The 15,899-nt window shown below is 40.8% G+C and overlaps 1 protein-coding gene across 1 annotated transcript in view; it reads left to right on the forward strand.

The window, feature by feature from the left end:
- Positions 1-1,462: 1,462 nt before the first annotated feature.
- Positions 1,463-15,899, forward strand: part of STXBP6 (syntaxin binding protein 6 (amisyn)) — a 103,652-nt gene continuing 89,215 nt past the window's right edge. Inside the window, exon 1 of the mRNA XM_014942024.1 lies at positions 1,463-1,539. The gene's annotated coding sequence lies outside the window, so the exon portion shown is untranslated. The remainder of the gene's footprint in view (positions 1,540-15,899) is intronic.

Consider the following 15,899-nt stretch of genomic DNA (forward strand, 5'->3'; position numbering starts at 1 on the left):
AAAATGACATTTTAAAAGACTTGGTATTTAGGTAGTAGATAAAAATGGATCACATACCTGGACGTTCCCAAGTTTATCTCTCTAAAAAAGGTAGTGATGAACTCTTTGAAGGTCTCAATGCTCAGATTCATCAGGAGAAAAACGTAACCTTGTTTCCAACTTTGCCTTTCAGAACTGTGGCCTGTTTTCATTTCATGGCTGCACATTCAGCCCATGGATGCTGAAGATATTGAACTTTGCTGGCAATCAGACTCACACAAAATAGGGATCTATCTCTTGGAAATTTATTTTAATATACAGGGAAAACTGAAGGCCACTTGGGGCTGCACTTCATATGTAAGATGGGGAGGCAGTAAGGCATTTGTGGGAGGCTGTTGCCTACAACAAAAGTAGATTGGCCTGTTTCCACGACACCCATGAAAAATTTATTGAAATTAATATGAGTCACTGAATGGATTTCAGAGCATTTTTAAGAGAGATCTAGAGGCGCAGCAATACAACTGGGTGTAATGGACTGAAAAACTGAGGCGGCAGTGAACAACTGGCACTGTGTGACATCAACTACCGTTAGATTAAATGATGGGATCAAAACACACAGCGAGCAAACAATCAACTTACATTTTCATTAATTAACGGAAATTGTACTAATTACAATTCATGTTGACAATCATACGAAAACGCAGTGTTGTAAATGAAACATTGTACAACAAAGTACAGAAATATTTTTGCTATGTTAGGAATGTTTATTTTCTTACTGCCCAGCTCATTGTTTTCAAGCACTACATTCCCAGCCTTGCCCCAACGCGCAGGCAGCAGTTCCAGCAACGTGGGGCAGGAGAAGCGGGACATCCCACCCAGACCCAAGGCAGCAAGGACAGCGGCAGCGTTTGGCTCCGCTCTCACCCTCTGCCCGTGATCCAGCAGCCCCGTGTTTTTAGGTATTTGAGGTCCTGAGCAGAAGGCAGTGTCCCTCGGGAAGCCCACCCGCCATTCCCGCACCCGGCCCACCCAGGGCTCTCCCTCCTGCCAGCCCTGAGCGCGGCTTCACCTTCGGGACGTTTAGAAACCCCAGACCCGAGCCCTGCACTGGGGACTCTCTGGGACGAGCTGTGCGCGTTTGTGTCTTCCTCGGCGCATTTTGCGCAGCAAAACTCACGGCAGCGCTAAAAGGATGCCCTATAAATTCATTTTAGTGGCTTGTCCGTCTAACGTCTCCTAATGCAGCCGCCTAACCGGAGCCTCCGGGCGCAGCGGAACCCGGCCCCCGCCTCGCTGCGCTCCCGCGCTGTTGCCGCCGCTCCGGCTCCGCGGGCGCGGAAGCGGCGGCCGGCCCGCCAGCAGCAGCCTTTGGGGTTCGCTTTGTTCCCTCCCCTCCCGCCATCCCAAACTCCCGTCCCAGCCAGCCCTCCCAAAACAGCTTCCTGCCGCCGCCGCCGCTCCCCGCCCGCCCCGCCGCTGCCGAGATCGCGGCACTCCGCTCCCCGCGGGTCTCCGCGCACCGCCCGCGCCGCTGCGGCGAGGGAAACGGCGGGAAGGCAGGTAAGTGGGTGGGTGTGGGGGGCGGTAGACCCCCCCATGCTGCGGGTCGCGGTCGCCGTGGGGTGGGGTGGGATGGGACGGGACGGGGGCAACTGTGCCCACCGGCTCCCTCGGTGGCGGTGGCCCCGTTGGGGCTGCCGGCTGCCACGGCGCCCGCGGGAGGAGCTCTCGGGGGAAGCGGGGCAGCGAGTTAACGATTAACTCCACAGTGCCGGCCTCCGTCCCGGCGCCGGGAGCGCCGTGGGCGCCCCGGGGGTGGCGGGCTGAGGCAGCCGGGGCTGCGCCCTCGAGGGAAGGCGGCTGTTCCCGGAGCTCCGCGGGCGCGGGAGGCTGTCCGCTGGGCGGTGGGGGTGCGGTGAGGGGCGCCTCTGGCAGCGCAGCCACGGGAGGCTGTGGGAGCGGGGCGGCGGGGCGCGTCCCGGCCCTGCAGGCAGCCCCCGGCGGGAGGCTTCGCTCCGGCACCGGCCCGGTGCAGCCCGGCTCGGGTCCTTCCCCCGGCCTTCCTCCCGGGGACATCCTCCGGGTGGCGGAGAGCAGCACCGGCGTCAGGCGTTATCCAGTGGTCTCCTTCCAGCACGGTGTTTTCGGAGTAACCTTGACAGTCCGGTGGAACGGCCATCGCCGCCTGCCCTGCCTTCCCTTTGAGCTGGCTGTGCTCCTGGAAAAGTAAAACTTACAGCATCTGCCCTCTTTATACTTTCGTGTTGTACAGATGCTGCTAAAGTCTGAAGTTAAAAGGAATCTTTACCATTATTTAGAGAAATACGTTATTCCTTTCTCATCTTATTTTGCCCTCTGTCAAAGAGAGGAGTTTACGTTTTAGGAATTAAAATATTTTGTAAATTCCTCTATCTTTCTCTAAATATAAGCTGTCTCTTAGTATGTCTCCCGCTTGCCTGTTTTCCTTTTGTGAGTCAGAACTAGTGTTAACAGCTTTTCATTGCTTGAACAGGCTCCACAGACCCGTGACACTTCTCTTAAGAGTTTTAGGAATTGTTGCTCATGTGATGGGGATCATCTGGCATCTCTCTGTGCTTAATGTTACTGAGGCAGACAGGACCTTATCCTTTTCCACCCTGAAAGACTGGGAGGTGGCAATAAGGTATCTTGATTCTGTTTTGATGATGACATCTAATGAAAGCTGCAGCATCTGACTGTAGAGGAGGTCTCTGACCTGCCATCTCTTTTAGAAGAGAGGAACAAGCAGAGGGCAGGGATGTTGTACCTTGTTGGTGATGAGTTAGCAAGTCAGAGGTTTCTTTTCCACATCTGTAGTTTCCAAGCACCCTTTAACCCCAGAGTTTTTCTGTAAGTGTAGTTAGCTATTTTAATGAGGCCTCAAAAACTTCAAACATGATGCTTTTTGAAGTAATGAACACAGAAGGAATACTTGTGGTAGTTAAGTGTGAATAATCATGATGGTGAATTGGGATTTTTTTTTTTCTCACCCTTTGTGAAATATAATTTTACAGTTTCTTGCTCCTAGGAAGAATGATCCCCTGTGGGATTGACGGTATTCTGTTTGATAAATTACTTGAAAAAGGTCTCTTTCAGTGAAATGTTTTAAGGCCTTTCTGCCTGGGGGAATACGGTTTTAGTGTAGTCATGCCACACTGATTTCCTGTGTGCATACTCTTGATTTTCTTTAAGAATATGCCTTAGAAGTTGGATGGTGCCTTTAAAGATGCACTAATATAAATCAATGGAAATAAAAAATACTGTGACCTTTTTAGAGTGGAGTGAAAGGACTGTTTTGGAAGTCACCATTTTGTGATACCTTCCACAGGTGAAGGAATTTCAGGTGGAAAAAGGTCTGTGAAGCATTGTGCTGTGGAAAATAAGGGGTGTTTTACCCCTGAGTAAGAGTGTTTGGTGGGGGGACCGAGGCTGCTGTTAACTTGCACATGTTGATTTCTCATGTCAATTTCATTTATCGTCAGGTTTCTGAATGTCCCTCTAGACATGGTCCAGATCTGAACATCTAGAGTCAGGGAATTGTGATAACACAATAACCTGTGCTACAGAAGGCCCAAAGAGAAATATTTAAAGTTTTTTCTTCCACTTTTGTATTCAGATCACCTCACTCTTGTGTGTATGTGAGATTTTTAGACAGAGGATAATATAAAAATAAGCTGTTTATAAAGTCCCCAGTATGAAGGGGTGTTTTTTCCTTGTCCTAGTTGAATATTTTTTCATTACACTACTTCAGGGTACTTATACTGGAAGTTTGCATCTTAAATAAGAGATATCTATTGCTGAATCCGTCTTGTGTTTGTACTACTGTTAGTAGATTAAAGTGTACATTTTAGAGAACTTTAAAATACCTTTCTTTTTTAAAAAAATGCAGTTTTAAAAATTATATGGGTTAAGATGACTTCTGTTGTATTATGAATAAAATTCTGTGAAATGCTGACTGTGGAAAGGAGTAGCTGTTGGTCTGTTTTGGGAGGAGGTATGCTGTCTAAATAATAGTGTATTTGTTCTTTCTTCCTCTTTTCTTCCTTTGTAACTGCATGTTCCTTTCCAGTGTACAGCTGGTAAGTTAACATTGCCAAGGTTGTACAAAAGTGTTATAATCACAGTTTGGGAAGCCTGTGTTTGTATAATGTGATGGTAAGACAAATTAATTCCTCCTGTTTTTAACCAGACAGGGATGTTATAACTAATGTGTGTATGGAGACAAATCAAGTCCTTCAAGAGAACACTTATTTTGCTTAGTCCTTGATTGGCAGTCTCTAGTGATGTTGGGGATTTGAAAAATGGATGAACTAGAAAGCCTTGGCATTAATTTGTATTGTAGCCAGATATGCTAGTGAATTCATTAATACACTTTTGCATATGACTGCAGCAGGCAGTGCTGTGTTAACTGTATAGAAGGGTGCTCTTGGTTTGACTATTTCTTCTTGTTCTGAGTCGGGACACACAAACTAGGGTAAAGCTAGTCTCTTATCAGTGCTAATAAACATCACATTTGTATCTTGGACAGATTTCTTAAACTTGGAGAAAAGGAGAGCAAAATAGTAAGAACAATTCAAAACAAGAAATGTATTAACAAGAGAACAGGCTATTGGTTTTCCTGCCCAAATGATGTCACTGAGCATTTAGGCAGTGATGTGAAGAGGGGAACTCTGGTCCTAGGGGAGTGAGGGGAAGGACACTGCCTATTCTTTTTTTTTTTTCTTTTGTCTGCCCTACTCTGTGTAAGCTGCTATCACAGAAATGAATGATGGTTTCTTAGGAAGCAAATGTGTTTCTGAGGCTATATATAGCAGAAATAAACTTGTGAAATGTACTCGCTGGGTAATTGACAGGAGAAAAGAGACCAGACCATTTTACAAAATCATTGTACTCAAACTCTTTCAAAATTTCCAGTACCCTCCCGCCATCCCAAAAAATCTTTTTATGGTAGTACGTTTTCCTTCTCCATTGTGCATTTGCTGGTGACTTTTGGCATGTGTTGTTCATTGTGACGCTCTGGACCTCATAGTTGAGCATTAAGGTGGGTTTTTTTCCATCTCAAGCTTGGGCAGGTGTCCTCTGCACCTGAGGTCTTTGACACAGTCGATGCTGTAGGGCTTCTTTGTCATAAGTGCAGAAGATACCAATTCCTTTGCAAATGGGATTGCATGACTGTTGGTTAGCTCAGTTATAGTATGCGTCCCTACTTTCCCTTCTATATATTTTCTTTGGCAGATAGTGTTGGGAAAGAATTCCCGGCTGTGTGAGAGTGCTGCAGGTCTGGGAGCAGTTTGGACTGTAATGTTCCTGGAAGGGTGGGCTGTGTTCTTTACAAGACAGCACTTATATTGGATTTCTGATGCTTGGAAGACCTAGGTTTATATATATGTGTGTTTAATGTTGCGAGCTTCTGACTTTTATGTGTAGATTACAGTTAGTGGTAATGCAATGACAGTAGCCCTAAGGGAAAAAAAAATCTAGGCTTTTCTGATCTGTAACATTTTGAGTTCCTTAATAAAACAGGAGCGTTATGAGCATTCAAGATTGTTCAGCAGTGCAGAATTCTTACCAATGGTTATGAACACAAGTCGTTAAAAGTTTTACTGTTATGTGCTCATAAGGATTAAAGTCCAGCACTGAAAGCTAAACTTTTCCTTTCTTGCCCTTTAAATTTGGTTCTCGTCTTGCATGAGAGCAGTGCCAGCTCCAAGTCTCTTTTTTGTTTTTTCCTACCTTGACTATCCTGTGCGGTAACTTCAGATACTTTCCCTTCATTGCCTTTTCTTAGACGTTGCATGTGGGATTTTATATCTTTGAAGTTTCCACGTAGCGTAAAACTGATGTTGTATAATTACAGACAGATCTGTTAATGACAGGGGAAAACCCCAAATTATATCTGAAACACTTTGGATGGAGAGGCTTTGCAAAACAGGTTTCCAGATAAGTTCAGTTTGTCTTGTCTCTGCATAAACCAATTCAGTTAAACCTGTGTCAGTAATAAATAATTAACTTGTCTTGAAGTACAATAAGTTAACCTACTTCTACTCCAGTTAAACTGAAACAAAACAAATCTGGTTAAATCATGAATAAAATTATGCTGCTGTAGAAACAATTCATTTTGCTTGAAATATAAGGTAAAATCAGAAATGTAACTTTTGTAGGATTTGGTGCTTGCCTGCAGTTCGTCTGCAAAACAGATCTTGTAAATAATTACCATTTCTTTTTTTGGTAACTGCTGGCCAACAAGCTTGTTATTTATGCATTTTGGTTTTGGGTCTCCTTTTCTCAAGGAATTCTGTGCTATGCACTCAGGCTGTTTTAGAAAACACTCTCTTGTATCTTGCAATTACTTGCTCACAGAACCAAAAACTGTAAATTTTTTTTGAGGATTGTTGAAGTGCAAAATTGGAAAACGTTTCAGTTCCATTTCTTCCTTTCCACTTGCTGGTGTATTTTGGAGGAGGGGAAGAACAAACACTTGGCCATATGCAGTCCGCACTAGGAAACTCCCTCTTGGTAACTAAAAGAAGTTCTAGGATGTTCACAAGCTTCCTCTTGAATTGTTTGCCTTTGTGGGCCATTATCTGACCATATCAGCTTTCTTCCTTCATTTAAAGGTACATGATGCTTGGGTCGCCGTCATTAGTCATATATAGACAGAAAGAATATGATCAATTATTGACAGATTAGTATTACTCTGTTAGAGCAAGTTCCTGTTAGTTCATTTATTTTCTTGAGCTTGTGTGGCAGGTTCCTGACTCTGTAATAAAAAGTGTCCAAAAGCTCTGATGTGCCCAGAGGTTAGTGACTAGTCTTTTAGCACCTTTGCGACTTCACTATGAACACTACAATTAGTTTTGGGAAATGTTCGCTGTAGGCTAATAAACAACTGTACCCTCTAAGAGCATACACTTCACTATTCCGTAGGACTCGGTGTAGGGCCATTACCCTCTCAGGCAGCATGCACTGGAGGTGGGATGGATGCTCAGGTGAGATGTGCTCCGCTTGTACCTGGCAATGCACAAGTGGATTTGTGGTGGCCATGAGTTCCCTGCTGATACGCAGCTGCTGCAGCTGGGCTCTGTCAGTTTCCTTCACTGAATGCAAGTTAAGAGATGCAGAGAGACAAAAAGTGTTTGGTGTTACTATACATCTTTGTATTGGGAATGACCAACAAAAGAACTTACATTCAGCTGCCCTAAGTCTCCTAAAAACAGGTTTAAAGGTGTTGAAACTCAGAATTCACAACTTAATTTTGTCACTTTATAGCTACACAAAATTTTTAGCATGAAGAAAGCAATCTGACTTAAAAATACAAAAATAAAAACCCAGAAGACCACAGAACAACTGAGGCTGGACAGGACCTCTGGATGTCCCTTTTTTGCAGATCTATTGTACCTATCTCTTTAGAAGAAAAGCTAAGTTAAGATTAGCTTTTTGTTTGTTTGTCTGTTTTGGAAAATGTAGAAAGGAAATTGATGTTTGTAAATTCCGATGTTCACTAGTTAAGACAGACTGTCTAGTTTAGGAGGTTTTGTTTTGTTCTTTTCCCTTTGTTTTGTAAGCAGACATCTGAGTGAGGTCAGGGAGGCATTCACAGGTGGAATGGAGTTCTTGTTCTCTAGACCTTAAATTTTCCTAACATGTTTTTTCTGAGCCGTCTTAAATGGAGACCTTTCAGTACTCCATAGGCCTTTTCAGAAATGTTGATGTTCCCTCCTGTTTCCCTGTGGCTTCTGACCTTAGTGCTTTGCTCTCCTGTTGTTAGCAGGTTGCATTAACAATCCATACTGTATTAGAAATGGTGGAAGGGTGATTCTGTTTCTAGGCAGAAGGAATGGAATTGTTAGTTAAAATTGTGCCCAAACTGTTCATTTTTGTCTTGATCAGTGCAGAAGTTCAATTTCATTACAAACACACTTTCACTAAATTGTTTGGAGAATGATTATTCTTGACTGGTTTTCATAAAACTCCACCTTAAAAGAACTGCAATAATGTGTCTGTTCATTTAAATGTTGAAAACATCAGTTTTACTGTAGCCTGTATACATTTGCAGCTTGTTCAGAAGTGAGTGTCAGAGAAGCAAGGTATGATTCACCAGCGTATGAAGTGCTGGGTACTTCCCACGTTGCTGGTAATGTAGTAAGATCTGTATTTGAAGAATGCAACCAAGACTGGATGTTTACATGTTTTTAATAATTTTTCTGCAAATTAGTTTGTGTTACATTAGCAGACTGAAGTTGCTTTAGGGTAGTGTATTCAGATCACCTTCAATTCACCAGGGTCTGAAATTTGCATACAGAAGTTCATGATTGAAGTGTGGTTTTTGAAGATTCTGACTTAATTTAGCTCCAGTGGAAATAAAGAAGAGGTTCTAGTTGACTTCATTGAGACTTGAATAGAGCAGCTAGGCATGCTTTGTCCCATGGAGCTGCTTTGGGTAGGTTTCAGGCATTCCTTTAATATCTGACTATGGGACTAGGTGACATACGTTTCCCAGATACTAAAACTATAGTTACACTATATAATCTATTCTTGAAATATCCAAATGTAAGATTAAGGATTTTTCTTATGGTGATCGGTTATATCTTGCAAAGCTGTTAATTAACCTGCACTTAAACACAAATTGCATTTTTGCTTCAGTCTGTGCTTAAAACTAGAGTCTCTTATGTCAGGCCTTGCATTGACTCATGTGAGTTGACACTGTCTTCTTCAGGCACCTGATTACCCTCTGACCTGAGGTGTCCACGTTTCCTGTGTAGTCACTGGAAGGAGTTGGAAGCCCTGAGGGCCTGAATTGGATCACTGCAGTGTTTCACAGAATAGTAATGGCATTACTTCATTAAGTAGTGTTAGAAAGCATGAACAGAAATAGCTCTTATGCGAGTTAAGAATAAGGCAATACGATTTTGTGAGTGTACCACATTAGGTGATGTCAGCTGTGTCTGTTGGGTTACGCCCCATTTACACCTATCAGCACGTCAGTGTCCCTGCGTGCCCCGACTTACCGAGGTAGTACTGCGGCGTGGATGGGTTTTGTCCCCAGCCCAGGGGATCGGTTGCATGAGGGTGTCACTTGAGAAAGCTTTGTGAAGGTAAGAGAATTCATTGATCTGTGAAGTTTCTCAGGATGAAGTTGGGACCAGTAACTTATTTTTAATGCTGTGATGGGATTTCAAATATGACTTTTAACATCTTAAAATAAAAGTAAAACCTGTGTGTCCAATATGAGATTTTAAACTCAAAGCCTTTATCTGACAGAAGATTAGTATCCCAGTCCTTACAGAAGTACCAAACCATAATGCATATACTTTAAGGAATCTAGTAGATGTGAGCAATGTATAGGGCACCTTCAGATCCTTAGAGGAATTACATAAAAGAAGACTAGTTTCAGGTTCTGTTCAGTTGCTAGACAATGTCTCATTTTAGGGGACGAGAAGTATGCAGTTAAAATATTTTAGACTCTGGTAGCTTTTAAATATGTGTGTTCTTTAAAATTTGTGCGTCTTAACCTCCTAAAAAGAAAACTTCAAATATAATTTCTGTCAGCTAAGAAATGTCTTGATTCTACTTACTCGTTTTCTTTTATAGAGAAAAGTATGTATGTGTATATATATTTTGTATGTAATATGTATACACACATGTACATATTGGTCTTAGTCATGTGATGTAAAATAAAACTGCTTTTTGTGGTGGTTATTCTTGTGAAATGGACAGTAATGTTTTGGAGTGGGAGAATGGTTGCTTATGATGGGCCTTGTAAACTCCTTTGTCATGCTTCCAAATGTCTGTGGGTCCAATATTACTTTTAGTTACTTGTGTAGCAAGTGCGTAAGTGCTTGTGTGCTTCTAATTCATTCTTGTAGAAATGGCTGCTTATGCACAAGAGCAGGCAGGCCTGGGCTGAGGTAGGGCTGGATCCTGTTGTCCTGAGGGTGCAATAACTGCTTCTGCATCGCTGTTAGGGGGGTGGTAAGAACAAGCGTGCAACTCTGCTTCCTCTTCCCCACCACTAACTTATTAGGGAGCTGAGGTTTTCTGGATGTTTGTGTAAATAAAACTAGGAATTCTCTGGTGGTATCAGACATTGTTCATTTTACGTTTGTCCCCTGTGGAAGTTTGTGGAGCAGTTTATAGTCAAGGTACTGAAATAGCTTGTGATTAGGTGCTTGTTTTGAACAGTAACAGCTGATGTCTTCAAGTTATTTATCTGAAACCTTGGAGTAACTTTAAATATTGACTGTTTTTTTTGTGTGTGAAAGTAGTTTTTGTCATTTATTCATAAGCTAACTGTATAAGATTTAGGATTTATTCTTTGTATTCCATTTAGTCACTGGGAAAAGTGCAGGAACGTGTTGTCTGTGCTGGTAACCCAGGTACCAGTTTGACTGCGAAGTGAGGTTTCCTGACAGCCCCCTCTGTGTGAAGTGATGAGGCTGAGGAACGCAGCTGTGTGTGCATCACCTGCAGCACCAGCCTGGCACCTGAGGTCCCAGGAGTGCTTACCAGATGCTGAGCACTCCCACACATCCGTGAGCTGGGTGTGGTGAACAGTCATTTGTTGCTGAAGGAAATGACCTTAAGTGAGTTATTTAAGGTCATGTTATACTTTAGTGGTGAAACTGAAATAATAACACATCTTTCTATTTCCATTTTTATAGACTGCCAGTGTATCAGACTTTATCTTTTAAGCAATTCAATAAAGATTTGAAATCAACTCGGTGTGCATTTGAAGTCCCTTTGAATTTGTGCATTTATGCCATGGAGAATCTTGCCCAGTTGGTAAGAAAAGCTTCTTCCCTTTTACAGTTTATAACAAACAAGTTACTTAAACTTCTAGAGTAAAACAGACAATGATGTATTGGACTATTACATTTTCTGCCTCTATGCATCTGTTGTGACTTGCTCTGTAGTCTGACATAGTTTGTGCATGTACCCTGTCTCTGCATCAGAAGGGAATGAAATTTCACAGGTGGAGCAATAAAAGCCACCCATGTGAAGATGCAGCATCTGGGTGTTCCGTGGGGGCCCAGTTTGGTAGCCAGAGTTGCGTGAGTGCGTTTGCTCACTTCCTGCTGGTGACAAAGCAGTAAATCCGGAGTTAGCTTTCTGTATGTTCTCTCCATTATGAGGATTTATTTCATGGTCTTACCACATAGACTTTTATGAACTTGAAGATGTGCCCCAGCTTTGATGTGAGCGCTCATATTCATTTTTGCCATATCGTTTCAACTTCCCCCCCCTTCCAAAAGGGTGCTACGAGATAGAGGTGACAATGTCTTGTCTATTATGGCTTTGAAAGAGAACCTTGTTCTTTTTAACAGGGGGGGTGAGTACATAATTTTGCTGGCAGTAAGAGAAATAAGCTTTTTATTTCATTCAGTGAGCTACCCGGGGGGGGGTATTAGGAATCAGAAAAGTGGAACCCAAACTATGATATAACGTATTGTAATAAGCTATTCTGAATAAATTCTTCTGAAAATGGAAAAGAGATGTTACAGGATTTCAGAAAGTGCAGCAGTCTGCCTATAAACGTGTCTGCGACATGAATTGAGACTTCAGTACCACTGAAACATGGTGAGGTGCAATGATTAGCCTTTTTAACACTGAGGTGTGGAAGCTGTTAGTGTTGTTTATCTGATTAATGAACTAGTAGCACTGGTTTGGCTGTCCTCCTTGGATACAGATTGTTCCCATGACCTGGTCTCAGCTGTGTGTTATTCTGTCTGATCTTACTCTTTATATTTTCTGCCTTAATAATTTTGTTTATTTTTTCTGCATTTCTCATCTTGTCTTCTTTTTTGTGTCTTTAATCTTTCTTTTAAACCTAGTTTAGCAGTCCCCTAGAACTTCCTTAAGGGACTTAGTAAGTGTGTATTTCCTTGTTGTGTCTCACCTTAAACATAAACTTCTCCATCTTTGGACAAAAAATTCTTGCTAGAGATTGATTTCCTCCACTGACAGGTTAGTTCTTCCCTTTCCTCATTTTGTTGTCTCCCTCTCTATATAATCAGGCTTTTCCAACTTACCTTGAAAAGAAGGTATCTTTTAGGGAGAGTAAGATGTGACATTTCTTTTCTAGCTTCCATTTCTCTCTACTTCCCATTTTTCTTCCCTTTCACAAAATTTCAGCTGTCATTCTTGTGAGAGTTGCATGCTTTAAATGAAACAATGAAGCTACTGATGATAAGGGATAAAAGGTTCTGTAAATGCAACTGTGATACATTGTGGGTCTTTCCAGCTGTGTTACTGCACTCTGTGATAAGAGGATATGAAATACTTCACATACCTTGGGTAAATAATAGCTGTTGGGAATAAACCATTTTAAATTAGCAGAGCTGAGTAACTTGTTCCAGAAAATCCTGAAATGCAAAGCTGAGAAAGGTGTGGATAGAATAAGGGTTGAGTGAAAGGAGGGCCCTGGAGTTATGTTAGATAGGTAACTAGGTGGTTGCTCCTTATCCTGTAGTGGACCAAAAGAAGCCAATGCTGAAAGGAGAAAATAGGAGTTAATGGTCACTAAAAATAACAAGAAGGCAAATTTGAGGTGGTGGGTGGTTGGTTGACTCGGAGTAGGGTGCTGGCAAGTCTGATTGATATATATATGTGTGTGTGTGTAAATGCTGTACAGAGTATTATGTATGTAATAAAACTTAAAATTGGAGCAATGTACATTAAACGGCAAAAGAAATAGATCTGGTAGTTATCTTTTAACCTTTCATTGAAAGGAGCAATTGATTTCAGTATAGTATTATCTGCATAAGAAGATACAGGATGCTGTATGGCTGCCTCTTCTTCTGGTTGGCATTTTGACTTGTTCCAAAAAGTCTGAGCACATTAAATATTCGTAAGATCTCTATCATACTTCTGGACTTCTTATTGTACATCTTTGAAGTTATTTTTTAAGGGTTAACTTTAGTATACATAATTAATCAGACATTTATATATATATGAAACCACTGCTTTTAAAGAGATGAACTTGTATTATATCCATAACATGCAAGGGTTTTGTTTGATGTTTGATATTAGTTTAAAAAGTGAGACTTAAATCAAATATGAATTGTCTTAACTTCTTGTATCTGTAAAAAAATCTGCTCTTATCTAGAGTATGAAGCTGAGTAAAACCAATGGTCTGTTTGCAGAGCTTCGTTTTATTACCAGTACATAGAAGACCTTAGAATGGAAGTGGTATGAGCACTATTATGTTTTGGATTAATAATAAAAATCTTGGTAGGTGATTTATTGATTGTTCTGTGGTGTTGGAAGAATAAATACTTTTTTTTTGTGCCGTTGGACTGAACGGACAGCTGAGGCAAAAGGCATTTCTTGGAAGATTTTATGGAAGGTTTATGAACAGTAGATCCTTGCTTGATTCCAGATGAAAATCTTTCAATTCTCTTTAGGTTTCCTATGAAGTTGTTCCTTCCTACAGTAAGCAAATAGTCTCTCTCAAGTATAAAAATGATGCTAGAGTTGTCAAGCTGAGTGAGCAACTAAAAATAATGAATTCTAAAGAATTCAAAGTATGCATCTGGCTATTAGGGCTATACCCACACTTTTCTGATATCATCCGTATTTGAAAAACGTCTCTCACTTTCTTCGCTTGCTGTGCAGATGGCCATACAAAAGATTGCTCTTTGAAGTAAGAATGAAATATCACTAGGCATAGTAGCTAAAAGCACAGAATGCACTTAACTGTGTCCTTCTCAAACTCAAAATCACTCTCTCGTGTGGATGTAGAAGAAGCTCTCATAATGATGTATCTTTTGACAAATTGGTATTCTTCTAAAAACAAAAAGAAAGCCTTTTAAGAATTTGTGAGAACAATATCTGTATCATGCTGTGTGCCTACACTCATGGCTCTTGTATTATAGATGATGATTTTTCCAGAGTTGCCAGTTTGGTCTTGCAATACTTCCTGTATGAAATTTTCTTGGAGAGACAAAGTTCACAAATAGTAATAGATCCTGTAGCCCTTAAGAGATGTATACTTTGCAAATGAAATGCATGTTTCTTTAGGCAAGGGGAGTAATGTGTGGGCTTTCTGGTTTGTGTGGGGCTCTTTTTGGTCTGTGGTTTTTTTTTTTATTGTGGTGGGGTTTTTTTGGTGGCTTTTTTGTGGTGTGTTTTGTTTTTTGGGGTTTTTTTTGGTTTTTTTTTTTTGTTGTTTTGTTTTGTAAATAACTCTATGCCGCTTTTTCCCCAGAGCATTCTGGGAGATTAATTTTGGTTGTCTTCTTTGAAACCTTTCTAACATAGAAAGAGGAACAATAAAGATTAAATACTGCAGTCCTGATCATATCAGTGTAAAATTTTGATGAAAACATTTGAACTCGTGGAAAGCTAGGGTCAGGTACCATAGCACAAAATGATCAGAGGAAAGTATATGTAGATATGTGTAGGTACCCACTTTGTCATCAGACCCTTTTAAGGATAATGTTTAGTGGTTCTCTTTTTTGAAACTGCTTTGCCTATCTGTCTGTGGTGTGATTCATCAATGGCATCATTGTACCAGTTATGCTGGATATAGTCTGTTAGTTTATATTTTGTCTCAGCATCACTCCTGGAATACATATTGTACATCTGCGTCCCACATAGATCAAAATGTTTTTTAAATAGAATGTTTATCTCATAGCTGCCAAGGCTTGAATTCAGACCTTTGAGTTTCTGGGTTTGTTTTTTTGGGTTTTTTTTGCTATGTCTCAGGAATCAGTTGTGAAACTAACCAGGAATATGAGTGGGTCTATCTTACTGTCCTTGTGGGGTATGGATAATATTTTGTTTGGTTGGATTCTTTGCTTTTGTCTTGTTTATACAGTGTTTAATGTATTCTGTTAGTGACAACATCTATGATAAAATGCATAGCTGAATCCTCCTTGCATAATGGGAGAGCTACTGGAAGACCTCTGTGAGGCTTGAACTATCTGTCCTGAAGATCTCTCTCAGGATTGAGCAAAATGAGCGCAGAACATAAGTGTCTTTAAAATAAATCATGTATAGAACAGGATTCTTGCTCTATGTAAATGTATGACAAGGGTTTTCTTCCTCTCTGCTATAAGTCTGTCCTACCCCTATTATGGGCTTGTCTTCATATGAAAATTAATAGGATTCTCTTCCTTTCCTTCTTTTCTTTCCATCTTCACAATTTTCTTTCTCCTTATCCTAGTGTCATGCACTTGGATTGCTTTTCTTTTATCTCCTGTTCCCTTCCTTCACCAAATTTCACTTGGGTACAAGTGGTTAAAAAGCCAGTAGTTGCAGCAAGATACCTACCAGGTTATAGCATGATTAGTGTGAAAATTTAATATTAAAAGGAGAAGACTTTAAAGAAAGAAAAAAGTGTTAAGCTTCCAGAAAGAAAATCTACAAAACCTTTATGTTTAACAAGTTGTAGAATGCCATGCACATTACAGTGATGAGTATTGATCACAAAAGAATATTACTAACAGTAATCTGAATAAGACTGTAACAATTCTAAGACAAGTTCGTAGTTGATGGAAATCTGTTTAAAAATACTTTTCTTTTGATTTCAAGATAAGTTCTCACAGCTCTCTGCTCTTCCCACTGTATTGTAACAGGGCTTAAAACCCCTGAGGTAAGCCATTTTTCTCTCAGAAATAAACAGAGGAGAGAATTGTGTTTCTGGTGAAGACAGCTCTGGAGTTGTGTACGAGGAAATACTAGATCTGAATTGTTCTTAGTGCAGTTGTGAAAAGGCATCAGAGCAGTAAATAACCCTATTGTGTAGGAGCAAATACAGCTAAAGAACAGTAAACATTAGAGTTTGATCTTGAATCTGATTTACATAGTTTATTTAACAAAGCTACCTGTTTTAAGAGTAGAAGAACAGGAACTTGTGAATAGGTGACTAGCAATTTGAGTTTTCATGTGTGCTTTCCTTG

This window comes from Calidris pugnax, unplaced genomic scaffold (genome assembly GCF_001431845.1).
Source record: "Calidris pugnax isolate Ruff unplaced genomic scaffold, ASM143184v1 scaffold56, whole genome shotgun sequence".
Lineage (NCBI taxonomy): Eukaryota > Metazoa > Chordata > Aves > Charadriiformes > Scolopacidae > Calidris > Calidris pugnax.